The 15,657-nt window shown below is 39.9% G+C and overlaps 1 long non-coding RNA gene across 3 annotated transcripts in view; it reads left to right on the top strand.

The window, feature by feature from the left end:
• Positions 1-1,706: 1,706 nt before the first annotated feature.
• LOC135107537 (uncharacterized) overlaps positions 1,707-15,657 on the top strand; it is a 95,378-nt gene continuing 81,427 nt past the window's right edge. For all 3 annotated transcript variants that reach the window (XR_010271813.1, XR_010271812.1, XR_010271814.1), the window contains exon 1: positions 1,707-2,382. This is a non-coding gene — a long non-coding RNA (uncharacterized LOC135107537). The remainder of the gene's footprint in view (positions 2,383-15,657) is intronic.

Here is a 15,657-nt window from a genome sequence, read left to right as displayed (position 1 = left end):
AACCATTATACTGAACTTTTTTTCCACCAACCTAGGAAGAGTGAATTACATCATCATCATCGTCATCATCATCACCATCATCATCATCATCACGACCACCACCACCACGGCTATAAGTCCCTCCACCATCAAAGTTTCTCCACCGCCATCACTGTAAAAGATATAATTATACATGAAAGGGAGCATCACTTTGTTGGGAGGTATGATTATCCTTATGTGTCTCCCTTCCTGTGTGCTGTCAAGCGTGAGGGAGTGGCGGCCACGGGCACTGCGGTACACATGAGCGCTGGTGAATGAAGAGGTGTTAGGAAGTGTTCATGCCGAGTTTCACATGTAACAGAGAGCCCGAGGTAGAGATGCATTCTTCATCCCTTTATCTTGACGTGGAGAATCTGGCCCACGAGTGAGTAGTGTTTTTATGTTTGCAACTCAACAGAATTCATCATCTTGTAGTGGGTTGCAGACAGAGTGGTCTTGCATCCTATTATACTGACGAGCACCTAGTGTAAGTGTGTGCGTGCGTGTGTGTGTGTGTGTGTGTGTAGAGCTCCTCGTTTTATGAATCGGGCGTCCACCATCACAGTCACTTCACCATAAGTAGTGTGATGTTTACTGCGCATACCTGGAATAACCGAAGAGATGCGGTGGTCAACTGGTTCATGTGTTTGGCACGGTGGTCCTTTGTAGGTTTCGATAAGTGGTGGGTCTATAGTGGAAAGAGTTTTAACCGAGAGCATTTATACTCCTTGGGAATGATGAGGATCCAGATATCGGGACTTACCATCATGATTACTGTGAACAGGCTCTAGTGGAAGTTATTGGGGTCTTGAAGTGTGGGTTTAGCTGGTGATAGCTGAAGGACTCTGGACCATCAGTGGAAAAAACGCCACTGACAATCGAACCACTCATCTCTGTAGTCTTCAACAGTAGTCCTTATAAGAGCCTGAAAGAGCTTTAAAATACGGACAGTAGATAAGAGGAAAGAAAAAAAAAAGTAGAGTGAACACTGTCTCCATGTGCTATGTAATTTTGCTGGAGTCATATAATTCTTCTGAATTAAATTTGTGTCCCAGGAATATTTTGTATGAGGTTCTCTTGCACATTGTTGTTATAAACTTCTATTTCAAAAGTTCTAGGCTGACTTCAGTCACTGGTGCTACGAACTGTATTTCAGGTACATGTGATTTCATTGTGGCGAAGGGAGTCTCACGAGTTATTTGACCAACGAGAATAAATAAGTTAATGATAAAATAAGCATTACCTCCTAAAAATGGTTTGAATATTCGCGGGAAACTCGACTCGTATACTTGACGTACGAACATATGAAGGACATTTAAAAGCCATTTAAATGCCTGTCGCGCCACACTCCGTTACGCATGGATAAATGTATCTTGTCATAATACTGCCATTCCTGTCGTGCTTATTTACTATTTAATGTTCAAGATCACTATTCAGTGTATATTTACACAAGAAGTTTTACACAGCACTCGGTGCAGGCAGCGCAGTTGTAATGATGCCAACTTGGTGGTTATCCTGCCGAATCTCGATATTTTGTAGGTAGAATCTAACGTGAAGTAAGACTGTCTACCAGTTATTATATTATATGCTTAAGTAATTTGCACGTATGAATGTAATTCAGTTAGTCGCAAAAAATGTTGGTTATTGATATGAAATGATAGAGGTTAAGGAGTCGTGTCAAGCAACTACCACTACATATGGTAACACTGGATGAGGTACAGTGCCTTGCGTCTGCACCAAAACAATGTTGTGTGTGATCGTGCGTTGTGGGTATTTGTGCAGGTTTCCGTATATTGGTTAAGTGTGTGTCCATGGCGATGTCTCGAAGGGTGAGGAAGAGGTTACGGAAGTCGCGAAAACTTAGCATATGTGTCAGCTCTTGGCGGAACGAAGGAAAAAATGACAATGTTGTGGAGGTGACCTGTGGCCACAGCGTCTTTCTCCACCTCCACAGATTTCCACTTTTCCCTTCCGTTATTTTTGCCTCTTCCTCTCTAGCACCTCAACCTCCACGCAATTAAATACTTGATAGTCAAACTGAGACGTGATAAGCACCGCAGAGAAGTGTAAGAAAATGATCAGGTGGTTCGCATAACGACCTGTTACGATCACGTGACTGACCCCTCTCTTTAGTGTGTTTAAATGTACTGAGAACAAACCACAAAAAAGCATGACGAAGTGTGCGGATGGTTTTGTCGCTAGGAATTATTCCTGAAGAAAAAGAAAACGACAGAGGGTTAAAAACCACCGCACATTAAACCCAGACAAGCAGTATTATAATAGTACATAACCACCACTCGCCTGACTCCTGCCTGACATCCCATGCGCAGGAGCGGCACGCTGCCATCACACACGGACACTAAGGTAATGTAATGGTAATATCATGTAAGTTTAATGATTATTTCAAGTGCCTCCATGGTGCAATGGCTTGAGCACCTGGCTACGAATCCGCGAACGTGGCCTTGTGCTCCGGGTTAAGGGTTTTTTCAGGTTTCATCCATCACATTTAGAAAGATGAGCGCCGAAGCCACGCGCAGCTATGGCATAGGTCGCCATCTTTACCCAATTTCAGATTACTTTTGATATGTTCATGTTGAAACATACTAAGTTATTTCCATTGCTAGTGTCTCGACAGCCGGGAGTCAGCCCTGTACTTTGACGGGAACAGCCCGATGATGACAGCTGGAGGGGCTCGAGCACTAATGAATCACGTAAACCATACCATGGCACTAATGTTGCTTGACTCATCATAACTTTTAATTACAACCTAGTTGGCTCAGTGCAAAAATAGATACACTGCCATAATTCATACCGGCGCCACAAATGTTCCTGGAAACTCTCGACAAGACTAGGTGAAAGTTGCTGAGCGATGAGCTTGTCAGGGTTGCTGTGCAGGACAAACACCATCTTTTTGTTGCTGTTATTTTATTATCGATAGTATTTGTGTATGTATTTTTAAACAGACGTAGTGCTGATATTAGTTTAATTTAAGGATTATGTCTAATACTATGACGGTTATTGCATGCATGGCCTGCTTGACCTGGGCTGGCGGGTGACGGTAACGATTGAGAACGTTCCTCTCCTTAATCTTCATCCAAAAACACTATTCTGAGTATTCTCTCTCTCTCTCTCTCTCTCTCTCTCTCTCTCTCTCTCTCTCTCTCTCTCTCTCTCTCTCTCTCTCTCTCTCTCTCTCTGAAGAAGCTTATAAGTATTAATTGATAAAAGTAAAATATTTCCTCCAGTCACTGCTCGCCGCCACTCAAGTCAGCAGAAAATGGCTCGTGAGCGGAAGGCTGTATAATGACCTATTTGACGCACAGTAAGAGGATAAAAGGCGTGGAAATATTTAAGCTATCAGTAGAGTAATTCGTTTCCAGCTACTTCCATATACTGGCATCATTATTGGAACAAATTTTATTGATCTTTTTTTGCATCAATTTATTTATCAAGGCCACTGAACCATCTACTAGGATACTGTTTTTTAGTATGTGGGGCATCAATCTACTATTCAGGTTAATGTACTGCGAGTTTATTCAGTATGAAAGAAAATATTTAGCCTGCACGTTTATTCGGCATCAGAAAAATGCATTCAATCTGCAAGTATATTCAGTGTCAAAGAAAGTATTTGTTTATTATGAAGGAAAGTTTATTCACTGCAAATTTATTCAGCATCACATTAAAGCTCTTCTTTTTTTCTTCCCTTCTTCCCTCTTTACTTTCATTCTTCCCACAGTACTTCACCTCTTTCCTTCATTCAGTCCATATTTCCATACTCTTCTCGATTCTCCTCTTTCTCTTTCCCTCCTTCTTTACATACATTCTTCCTACAGTTCCCCTTCACTTCTCACTTCTTTCATTCATTCCGTACTTTCCTCATTTATTCTTCATCTTCTATCACACATAAGCACACGCATATAACTGGTTGCCTTGGTTTCTGCTCAAAAGTAAAGAAAAACCTATTGTGAGTTTAAAAATATAATTATGAAACCGATCTGACAATAAAAAAGGAGCGAGTGGGTAGTTCAGATGGTTTTTAGTATCTATAGTTCTGTTATTGATCAGCAAAATCGTTCAGGTTTTCTCAGATATAGGAGCAAATGTATTACTATATCATCTCTAGTCGATGGATTCAGAATTACAGCCATCCTGAGTGATCTTTTAACACCTCATCCTCATAGCGGTGTATCTTTTCTACCCCCACTAGTGAAGGATACAGGATAACAAGACTGAGCATTAGGCAATTCCGAGAACATGTGCTCGAGCAATTTCCAGGAGAGAAAAGATTAAGAGCCGTGCGTATGCTCTCAAAGGATTGACATCACCCATGCTGTGAGATTTTTTTTTTTTTTAGGTATTTTATTGCAACAAGGAAGGGAAAAAGCCATTGTTAGATGTAACTTAAGTTTTCTTCACTCTCAAGAGCTGTTTCTGTTCATGATAGATTTGTGTTCTATCAATTATTTCACAAGCTTTTTTTAATTTCATTTATTGTTTCTTCACTTGGAAAAAAAAAAAATAGAATGGCAGCAGAAATGTGGGTTACGTCTGTCTAGATTCTCCTCACTGGTAAGATTTTTTTATTATGAAATTGTGGTGTATATGAGAGTTCACTAATTATTTTATTATGTTCATAATTTTTACTTAAAGTATGAATATGGGAAAATGTGTGATAAGTTTGCCTAGATTCTCTTCACTTTTTCAATGATGAAATTATGGTACAATGCGAGTATGTATACATTTCACATACAACTTAACCTTATAATTTTAATTTCAAATAATTTTTAAAAATATGCTAGATCTGGCAAGGGGGAGAGAGAGAGAGAGAGAGAGAGAGAGAGAGAGAGAGAGAGAGAGAGAGAGAGAGAGAGAGAGAGAGAGAGAGAGAGAATGATTTAAGGAAAGTGAGGGCAAGCATCAGGAATTTATGAGTGGGTGGTGTGAAGCGATTTACGAGTGAGTGGAGATGGATTTCTGTCTATAGGAGAGAGAGAGAGACAGAGAGAGAGAGTGTAGACACATTGTTTATTGTACATACAGTTAGTGGTATTATGGAAGATTATCCGGAACATGACCTAAAAATGTTTGTGTGTTCGTCTCTCTCCTTCTCTCTCTCTCTCTCTCTCTCTCTCTCTCTCTCTCTCCTCTCTCTCTCTCTCTCTCCTCTCTCTCTCTCTCTCTCTCTCTCTCTCTCTCTCTCTTTTTTTAAACATAGGTACATTATCACCCGAAGGCGCACTGCCGTGTGCAACCTATTTTAGGGGTGGGACACAACACACACATATAAATATAAAGATATATACATATATATACATTCTTTATGGACTAATATTAACATAAGTCCATAAAGAATGTATACATATGTATATATCTTTATATTTATATTTGTGTGTTGTGTCCCAACCCTAAAATAGGTTGCACACGGCAGTGCCCCTTCGGGTGAAAATGTACCTATGTTTAAATAAAAAAGAGAGAGAGAGAGAGAGAGAGAGAGAGAGAGAGAGAGAGAGAGAGAGAGAGAGAGAGAGAGAGAGAGAGAGAGAGAGAGAGACGAACACACAAACATTTTTAGGTCATCTTCCGGATAATCTTCCATAATACCACTAACTGTATATACAGTAAACAATGTGTCTACACTCATACCAGACATGACAGAAGAGAAGAGTCAAGTATTCAGGCAGAAACAATGGTGTCGCGGAAAAAAAGAAGCATCATATTACGAGAAATGTTTCCTGTCACGTTCCAATAATTATCTCAGTCTGTGTACAAAACGCATGTGATTATTGCAAAACGTTGGCACAAGTTTAAGTGTTTGCAGACATGAGGCAAGTAACTACTACGCACTCAAAGCTGTGGAGTGTAGCAGCCTGGTGTTATTCATTTTAGAAAGACTATAAAGCAATGATGATAAAATTCAAACCCTCGGGTATAAGTGTAGGTATCTTTTCTTGCTAGTGTGGAATTCATTGGTCTGTGGCAATTACTTTCTTGTTACCTGAACCTAAAAATCCTTCAGGTGCAAAGCATGAAAGACTAAAATTGCAGTGAGCTCAGACAGGTGGACAGTGGTGCAATAGTAAAATGCATATAGTCCGAAAGAAGAATAAAAGAATAGTTGTTTATGGAATATGACAAGAGAAAGTAAAAGATGTACAGTGGATCAAACTTCCTGACGTAAATGTCACGGGCTTGTCTTTTTACCATCAGTGCAATGACGAGCGAGTAAAACTGTTGAAATACATATGTAAGTAATAGGAACGCTTCTTTTCGAATAACAAAGTAATAGCAGGTGTGACAGGTGAAAGAGTCGTCATTTCGAATAAGCATAATGAGGAACGGATAGCATAATAGTCACACAAAATGAGTATAATATAAAATAAAAGACAAATGGTAGTAGTTCTGTTCAGCTCATCTTCAAAAGAAAAACAAGTGAGGATCCTGTTTTCTTGGAAGTTACAACGTACACGAAAGCTGCAAAACTTGAATGACTACGTACTTTTCTGTCCAAAAGGTTCCCATGTTTTTGAAAGACCCCACTGTCAGCAAAACTAATGCTTGAATAGTTGAAACCCTCCTGTGCCTCTTGTGTTACTTATTGCTTCCTTTCTAGCCTCATTAACAGAACGCAAGTTTTTATGTAAGAGGTGCTCTGGCTAGAGGCTACAAAAAGGCAGAAGAAAAGGCCTACTGAAGGCGCCAGTCCTCAAAGAGTAGAGTCAAAAGGATTAACCAGAATCAGAGAAGTGTCTTTTTCCTTCTGAAAGAATTCGTCACATGGGGGGAACACAAACAGGCAAGGAGTCCCGGAGTTTAACAGTAAAAGGGATGAAAGATTGAGAATACTAATTAACTCTTTCATCAGGGAGCTCGCACATCTTGGTCCTATTCAGCTTACTCTCGTGTTGTCGAGAATAAAGAGTCGGCCCACGCATGGTACATCAGCCTTCAATCTGCTGAAACTCATGCTCTTTATGTTTATGCTCGAAATCGTGCTAAACCGGTTTTTCAACTTACCAAAACTCTTTTATCAATAAGAAATGTCAAAATCTAGCCAGTTTACTTTCTCTTAATTTTTTGGCATCTAATCAAAATTATCACCATTAATTCTTCTTTTTATCTCTCTTTCTTTTATTTCACCCTGATGGCTTCATTACCACTTCATTTATCTCCAAAGCTAAAATCTTTTCTCAGATGCTTCTTGACGACTCTACAGTGGATAGTTCAGGGCTTGTTCCTCCTTTACCTTCTCCCGCTGACTGTATTATGCCTGCTATAGAGATTCTTCTTAGTGCTGTTATCCAAATCATCTCTGTCCTCGATCCTCGGAAGGCTTTTGGCCATGATTGACTCCCTCCTATCGTTCTCTGTAACTGTGCTTTCGAGCTCAGTCTTGGCCGGTCACACCCTTACCGTCCTGCTTGTCAACATCAACCTTTCCTTCCTGGTGGAAATTTGCCTGCATTTAACTTGTCTCCAGGAAAGTTGAGCGCTGCAAATCTTCAAATGCTGACTTACACAAGTTTGATTTGCCGTGTTTCTAAAACTTGAATCCTCAGCAGGAAGATCTTAAGTATCTACCATTCTCCTCACAATCATCATATTTTTTTAACGTCAGTATGGATTCCGTGAAGGAGAAGCCACTGGCGATCTTCCAGGTTTCGTTCCTGGTCATCCTCTCTGTGGGGATCTCGTTGAAACGTTTGCCATTGCCTTATACATATCAAAAGCATTTAGTAGTCTGGCACATATTTTAACATCTAAGTTTTTCTCCCTAATACATAAAAACCTAGTTTTATTTTTGTTCTGTAAAGTATTTGAAGAAAGGACAATAAGTCTTATCGTTCCCACATTAGAAGAAAGATAAGAGAGCGGAGCATGATAATGAGGCATAGATTCGTGACAGGAAGAGGAGACACGTACATAGTAACTGAAGATGTAAATCGAAATGTCATAGTTGAAGACTATTAAGATAAGAGGTGAAATACTTAGGTACGGACGTGTATATGTATCTTTTCACTTATTGACACCCACCTATCCACCCACTCATTCAGCATCCCCCCCATACACACACACACACACACACACACACACACACATACACACATAATGTAAAGCGTTCCTTCTTGTTGCGCAAAGGAAACACGTAACGAGTCTCTCACTTAGGTCTGTGTCTCGTTGTCTCTGCGTTTCCCATCAGTGGCACCTGAGGGCAAGTAAGCAAGTGAGGTAAGGGGAGGAAAGGTAGCGCTAGACGGAAGAATGGTGAGGCGGGCAGATGATACCAGCACCACTCTATTCTTTGCATTACCAACAATAACCAGGGTTAATGCGTCGTGCTGAGGACAATATACTTAGGATACTGGGGAAAACATTGGGTAGTAAGAAAAGAGAGAGAGAGAGAGAGAGAGAGAGAGAGAGAGAGAGAGAGAGAGAGAGAGAGAGAGAGAGAGAGAGAGAGAGAGAAGTGGGGAGGGAGGGGAGTTTGTGTGTATGTTTTTCAGTAGCTACAAGATAAAATCCCTCCCAGCTCTGTCTATGCACCCAAACAACAGGTGTGCTTGTTGTGTAAAGGCGAGCGAGATCCCCCCACCCCCCCAATAACTGAGCGCTGTGTCAATGCACCAGGTGATGCCCACTGTCAGCAGGAAAAGATGCAGCATATTTTTTTGAGTGAGTTCATCGTGTTACAATGCAGATCCGATGCTAAAAGTCCATTTCACTCGCTAACGAGATCGCTGGCAAATAAATGCTTGGTGAAATTTAATTCTATCTATACGTGTGAAAGTTTGGCGCCGTTTCATTGTTTCGGTTGTGACGGAGAATCAAGGAAAAAGCTTCATATTCTAATTTATTTTTTTTACTTGTCAGTGTCCTCAATTTTCTAAGGCGAGTATTTTGCAGGGGACCAAAATGCTGATGCAGCAGCAGCAGCAACAACAACAACAACAACAACAACAACAACAACAACAACAACAACAACAACAACAACAACAAGTACTACTACTACTACTACTACTACTACTACTACTTTTACTATTATCATCTGCATTCATCCTATTACATGAAGCATTTGAAAGTATTTTATCCGTCTATATTTTGATATTTTTTTCATCTTTTCTTTATTTTATTCTTTGATTTGTTTTCCTTTTCTTCATTTGATATTTTTTCACTCTTTTAGATGACGAAATTGTTTTGTATTCACTCATTTACTAACTTCTCTTTTTTATTCTTCTTTTACTATTATATTTGATTTCCTCAGTATTAATATACATGTCGCTGTATATTTTTTTCCCGTGTATAAAAAGTTGAACAGCGTAATTCTTAGAGATTGTTAATGCTTCGATGTACTTGTAAACAAAGTTTCGATATTCTGACCTGTTAATTTGGCACCCGTTATCGGCTCTTGATCCAGCCTGTCTTCTCCAATAATGGCTTTTGTTGCCTACTAAGCGAACTCATTTTGTCTAGTGGATCGGTTTGTTCTCGAGTTTTAGTAGTGGCGGTGGTGGAGATGGTAGAGGAAGGATAGAAATACTAATACAAATAATACTACGAGTAGTAGTAGTAGTAGTGGTAGTAGTAGTAGTAGAAGTAGTACTAATAGTTGTTGTTGTTGTGTTGTTGTAGTAGCTGCTGCTGTTGTTTGTTGTTGTTGTTATTGTTGTTGTTGTTGTTGGTGGTGGTGGTGGTGCTGCTGCTTCTGTTGTTGCTGCTGCTGCTGCTGCTGTTTCTGCTGCTGCTTCTGCTGCTGCTGCTGTTGCTGCTTTCTTCCACTAGTTCTCTTTTTCACCATTAGTGTTTTCCATCAAATATATTCAATGAAAGAAAAATATTAAACACCAAAATTAATAGATGAGAATATAACATCAAAATCATCATCGTCATTATCACCAACTACACCACACCACACCACACCACACGATCACCACAACACCAAACACAGCAGAGTATAGAACTAGGTGGAGTTCAATGCTCTTGATGTAATTAAAAGTACCATTAGAAGTGAAACGTATGGCTAGTGTAATGGACCAACACTCTCATACCCTTACAGTACACTCACACAGCCGCCTCGCGTCACCATTCTACATACGTACTTAACCTCACATCTGCAGCCTATTATTACCCGACTGGACATGGGCAGGACACATTAAGCGTTGTAACAAATGATAAATTGTCAAATGGAGGAACATAACGGCAACCTTGGATAGAATGTAGAACTAACAAATATAATTGGTGAACTACTAGACTAACAGAATAGTGAAAGAAGGCAGAAGTAAGAAACAGTAAATGGGCAATTAGCGGAAGAAAACGACAGAAACCTGGGGATGGTAAAAAGAAGGAAGAACTAAGAGAACCAGATGATGATAGATGGCTTTTTTTCTTTTTATGTAAGAGTAGCACTAGCCAAGGGCAACAAAAACACGAAAAACAAAAGAAAAGCCAACTAAGCGTGCCGGTTCCAAAAGAAAGGTCTAAAAGATCATAAAATAAAATTGATTGGAGATAAGTGAATGACAGACAGATCAAGACAGGGTACAATATGCTAATAACTAATGTATGTCTCCCACCCATATAATTACTGATGCTTAGTCAAGGAGGGCATCAGTGATAAAGTTGTCTTCATCTGAGGGGTTCGTGGTCGTGGTGGGCCGTGGCAAGGGTCGCTGTTGTGTGAGCGTGAGTGTGACGAGCATTGTGACATTGTTGGTGTTAATATGCAGGATTAGTTAGGCAACATGTATGTTGATTGCGAACTTTCAGCTTTTTTGTTGTGTTTTGTTGTGTTCATGATTATTGACGTATTTGTCGTTGTTCTTATTGGAAATGCTTGTCGTTATTGTTTTTTTTTGTTCTTACTATAATAATAATGATAATAATAATAATTATCATTATTATTATTACTACTACGACTACTACTACTACTACTACTGTTATTAGCTATCATTGTTACTAATATGGAGAAATGTAATTTGTATGATAAGAGCATTCATCCTTACTTATTGTTGTAATATTTATTTATTTATTTATTCCATATTTTCATTTGTATTCGTATCTGTCATCCTTACTTATCCATGTAACATTTGTTTATTTATTTATTTTATACTTTCATTTGTATCCGTATCTATCTGTTATGCTTACTTATTCATGTAACATTTGTTTGTTTTATTTATTCATGCTTTTATTTATATTTGTACTTATCAATCTATTCTTTATCTGTCATGTAACATTTTTTTTTCACTCACTCACCCATTATTTTTCATTTACTCGTACATTAATCCTTATCTATCTGCCTGTCATTTTTACTTATTATTGTAACATTTATTTATTTTACTTATTCACGCTTTCACTCCTATCTATACTTATCTATTTATGTATGATCTGTGGCCATTTACCCCGGGCTGCCTTCCGCCATAAAGCGGCACCGGTGTGAGCGGTGCATCGTGGGTGGTGGCTATGAGTATTCACGGGAACCAGTTGCTATTGTTATTTGTCATGATTCTCGTTAATTGTTTTTATTTTATTGCACTTTGGTTCAAACGCTCCGACTCATGAATCTAATGGACGAACCAGTCATGGGTGAAACTGTTTCTATTATTTCGCAGATTTGCTCGCTTTTTGCTTCCATTTTTACCGTGCATTCTCGGTCTTTACGAACTGTGACTTTACTCCTATTCCTCCCATTTATCGTGTTCTTTTTTTTCTCCCAAACCTCCTTCATTTCCTCCCTCCTTCCCTCCCTCTCTCCTCCTGCTCTTCCTTGCAATAAAAAATCGCTTCACTGGTGTCGTTGCTGGTTGTCTAGCACCGAATGTAGGTAAAAGTAATTCGCAGTTTCTTCACATCGTATGTTATTTCTTATTTTCCTTCCAAACCTGGGTGAAGGCAGCGGTGAGTAGGGAGGACCCATTGTTTGTGTTTCTCTCTTTGTAGGTTATATAGTGCAGCCCCCACAGGCAGTCGCATATGGACTAACAGATTTGCAGTTTTTTGTTCCCCCTTTGTGTACCTTTGTGTTCTTTTACCACCACTACCCAGCATCACTATTAACGACACTATTTTACTAACACTTGGCAACGCTTGCCGTTGGCATTGTTATTCACTCACGTAACAGTAAGTCTTCGTTAATTTCTCTGTTGAACAAAGAAAAGATACGCCACAATACTGTGATGATCGCCTTGTGTGCTTTGTTCTCACTGACAAGAAAAAAAAAAAAGAAAAAGGAAAAAATATATATTCTAGAATGGTTTTCTTGTCCATGTGACACGTAGTCTATTATTCACACACACACACACACACACACACACACACACACACACACACACACACACACACACACACACACACACACACACACACACATCAAAACACACACACACACACACACACACACACATCAAAACACAAGTTTCATCCTCGTTTCCAGCACAGTTTTTTTTATTACCTTTCTTTTCACACGCACAGTACACCTTTTCTAACACTTGCTCCACAAACACATTGTGTGTGTGTGTGTGTGTGTGTGTGTGTGTGTATATATATATATATATATATATATATATATATATATATATATATATATATATATATATATATATATATATATATATATATATATATATATATATGTTCTTTTCCGCAGAGAACATTGACTTCCTTCTTAACGATACCCATAGCAGCATAATCTCGGCATACCCAATCTGCTGCCCCAAGCATTCCCCCAGACATTACGGGAATATATGGCTCCCATACTTGCCATGGCGGCGCCCTCCATATGACCTCCCTCTCCAGCCCTCCTCCCCCGGCCTCGCTCCCCACTTGACCTCGCCGTCCGGGTAATTGGAGGCCGTTAGGCTGGTACGGGCGGGCCACTCCCGAAAATTGGTCTCTTAACAAATAGTAGAGGCCATGGGAACGCCGGGTTTGGTCCAGGTGTCCCGCGGCGAGGTCCCGTATTAGCACCACGCCCTATGCAGTGGTGGTCGGAAGTCGAGTAACGGAGTAACACACCGCATTCACTTCCACCGTGTTTAATTTCGCTGTTCACCTGCCAGGACAAGACACGTGTTTCAAGGCACGAAAAAACACCGAGTGCGTAACCAAACCTCAAGCATCCCAATTTTGATGTTACGTGCTAAAATACAGTGGTGGTCGTACGGAAATTAATCTTGAAGCGTAACATCTTTGCTGTGCAGTTTCCTTACAAGAACATGTCCACACTGGATTTTTTGTTGCCCGGTGGAATTTTATACGTAACAAACATTTTTTTTTTATACGTGTCTGATCCACCCTAAAAATAGAGCAGAAAAAAATAAATAAATAAGCCTAGCAGGAAGGTGCTTAGCAGGTTACTTGACCAAACTACGGCTTCCTCCACCGTCGTCAATGCAGGATTAAAAAAAAAAAAAAAAAGAAAAGGCTTTATTTATAAATGTCGTTTGTTTTGGAGAATATATGTTTGTATTGTAGTGACAGGACAGTGAAGGCCGATGAGAAATCTACTCGGGTCTTGGTAATCATCTTGCCTGGTCGGTAAGGTGTCAGAATTCGCGTGTCTGTGAGTGTTGTGCCAGAAAGTCGATTCTCGTCAAGTCCCTCTTCACTGCCAATTTCTCCCGCATTCAGTTAAATTTCTCAGTGCTTGTATGATTTGCTCGAAGGTGACAGGACAGTATGTTCCTCTTGACACGTGAAAGTGTGGAGGTTGTGTGCGTTGCTGTTCATGTTTTTGTTTTTTTTGACAGTTTTTTTTTTTTTTTAAGCAGAGATGTAAAGTATTTTTGTGGTTGATATTTTTATACAAGTTATGAGAGAGAGAGAGAGAGAGAGAGAGAGAGAGAGAGAGAGAGAGAGAGAGAGAGAGAGAGAGAGAGAGAGAGAGAGAGAGAGAGAGAGAGAGAATCGAAGGGGCGGCAGGAAATACAAGGGTTCATGTCCATATTTGCCTCTCAGAATGCACATCTAAACCCCATGAATGCGTACACTGTAATTGAATTGTCCCTACCCAACAGTTTGGTGCTGCACACGCTCTCTCTCTCTCTCTCTCTCTCTCTCTCTCTCTCTCTCTCTCTCTCTCTCTCTCTCTCTCTCTCTCTCTCTCTCTCTCTCTCTTACACACACACGTTTGTAAGTTTGCTTATTCATTTTGATGAAAAATTATATTAATGGAGAATATCCGAAATTTATGCAAAAGAATGTAGCCACACACACACACACACACACACACACACACACACACACACACACACACACACACCACCACCACCACCACCACCACCACCATCACCAATCATGCATCACGTATTCAGAAAGTCTCATTTTAATTGTATATCTCTGCATGCTGGGCCATCTCTCATTTCTACACACACACACACACACACACACACACACACACACACACACACACACACACACACACACACACACACACACACACACACACAGTTATTTATTAGTGTAGTAAACAGAGCAGGCATCAGGATGAAAAATTGAGTATAACAACAACAGTGCGACTAAACAGAAGTACCAGCAGTGTGTATGTGCGTGAATGCCGCTCCTGTTTGGGAATCCTCTCTCACGTACCGGCAAGAGTGTGCGTGTTTAGGACATGTTGGGAGAAAAAAATAAGGGAAATGATAAATAAGCACAATAGAGATAATGTTTAAATATGAAGAAGACTGGAAAGTGTACTGCGTGTTAAGTTTAAGACTGAAAGGGATTTCAGTCTCTTTTTTTTTTATATATGTTTAACGGAAACGTGCTTAGGATGCAGAATTAAGTGGAAAGCCTGCTAAATTCCAGCTCTGCCCCAGAAGGTTAAATGGAAGAAAATTTTTGAAATGGGAAGCTAATTTGATACTGGAGATGGTTTAATAATCCTCTCTTGAAATCGTGTAAGTCACGGGAAGGAGGAAACATAATGACAGTAAGGAACAAAAAAGGGAGTTTTAAAATAGAATGAGATGAATAACGTGGAAAGATGAGGGTAAGCAAGAAGAGAAAAGACAAAAAGAAATACGTCAGCTGTGAAAGAGAGAGAGAGAGAGAGAAAAAAAAATGTTGGAGTCAAACGGATGTAGTTTTGTCAAAAGTACTGACTTTTTACTTTTACTTTTTTGTTTGAATGGAGATACTGGTTCGACACGGGTTGCAGCCTCTCTCTGTTTGTTTGCTTACTTGTTTGTTTGTTGTTTGTTTGCAAACTGACCTGCATGAGGCCAAATGGTCATGGTTTATGAAGCGACATTTTTCCGTGGAAATTTTCCTTATCACGTGGAATTATGAGAGTGTCCTGTCAGGGGACGATGCGTCACGCGACTCAATTGTTTTATTTCGTGAAGTTCTCGCTTTTATGTTAACATAAACTATTTTGCTGCGAATGGAATTATGATGACATTATTATAACGAGCAGTGGACATGTTGATTCGCCGAGGGGTGCGCCAAATGACGCCTAACACTGTTTTGGCGCTAAAATTTTTGTCACCCGTGAATATTTTTAATTTGTGAGAGAAAACGAATGACGGCACGTTTGTATCTTTTGTGTAGGGTGAGCTTGTGTTAGGTGCGTGTTAGGCGTCAGTGGGCAGGAGGTCTGTTGGATTCCTGCGGGAAACAACTCCTAGACAGAAGACTGGTGGTATTGCA

The sequence above is a fragment of the Scylla paramamosain genome, chromosome 15 (genome assembly GCF_035594125.1).
Source record: "Scylla paramamosain isolate STU-SP2022 chromosome 15, ASM3559412v1, whole genome shotgun sequence".
In the NCBI taxonomy this organism is placed as follows: Eukaryota; Metazoa; Arthropoda; class Malacostraca; order Decapoda; family Portunidae; genus Scylla; species Scylla paramamosain.
Note: the sequence above shows the minus strand (reverse complement) of the source record. Positions and strands in the feature narration are given on the sequence as shown.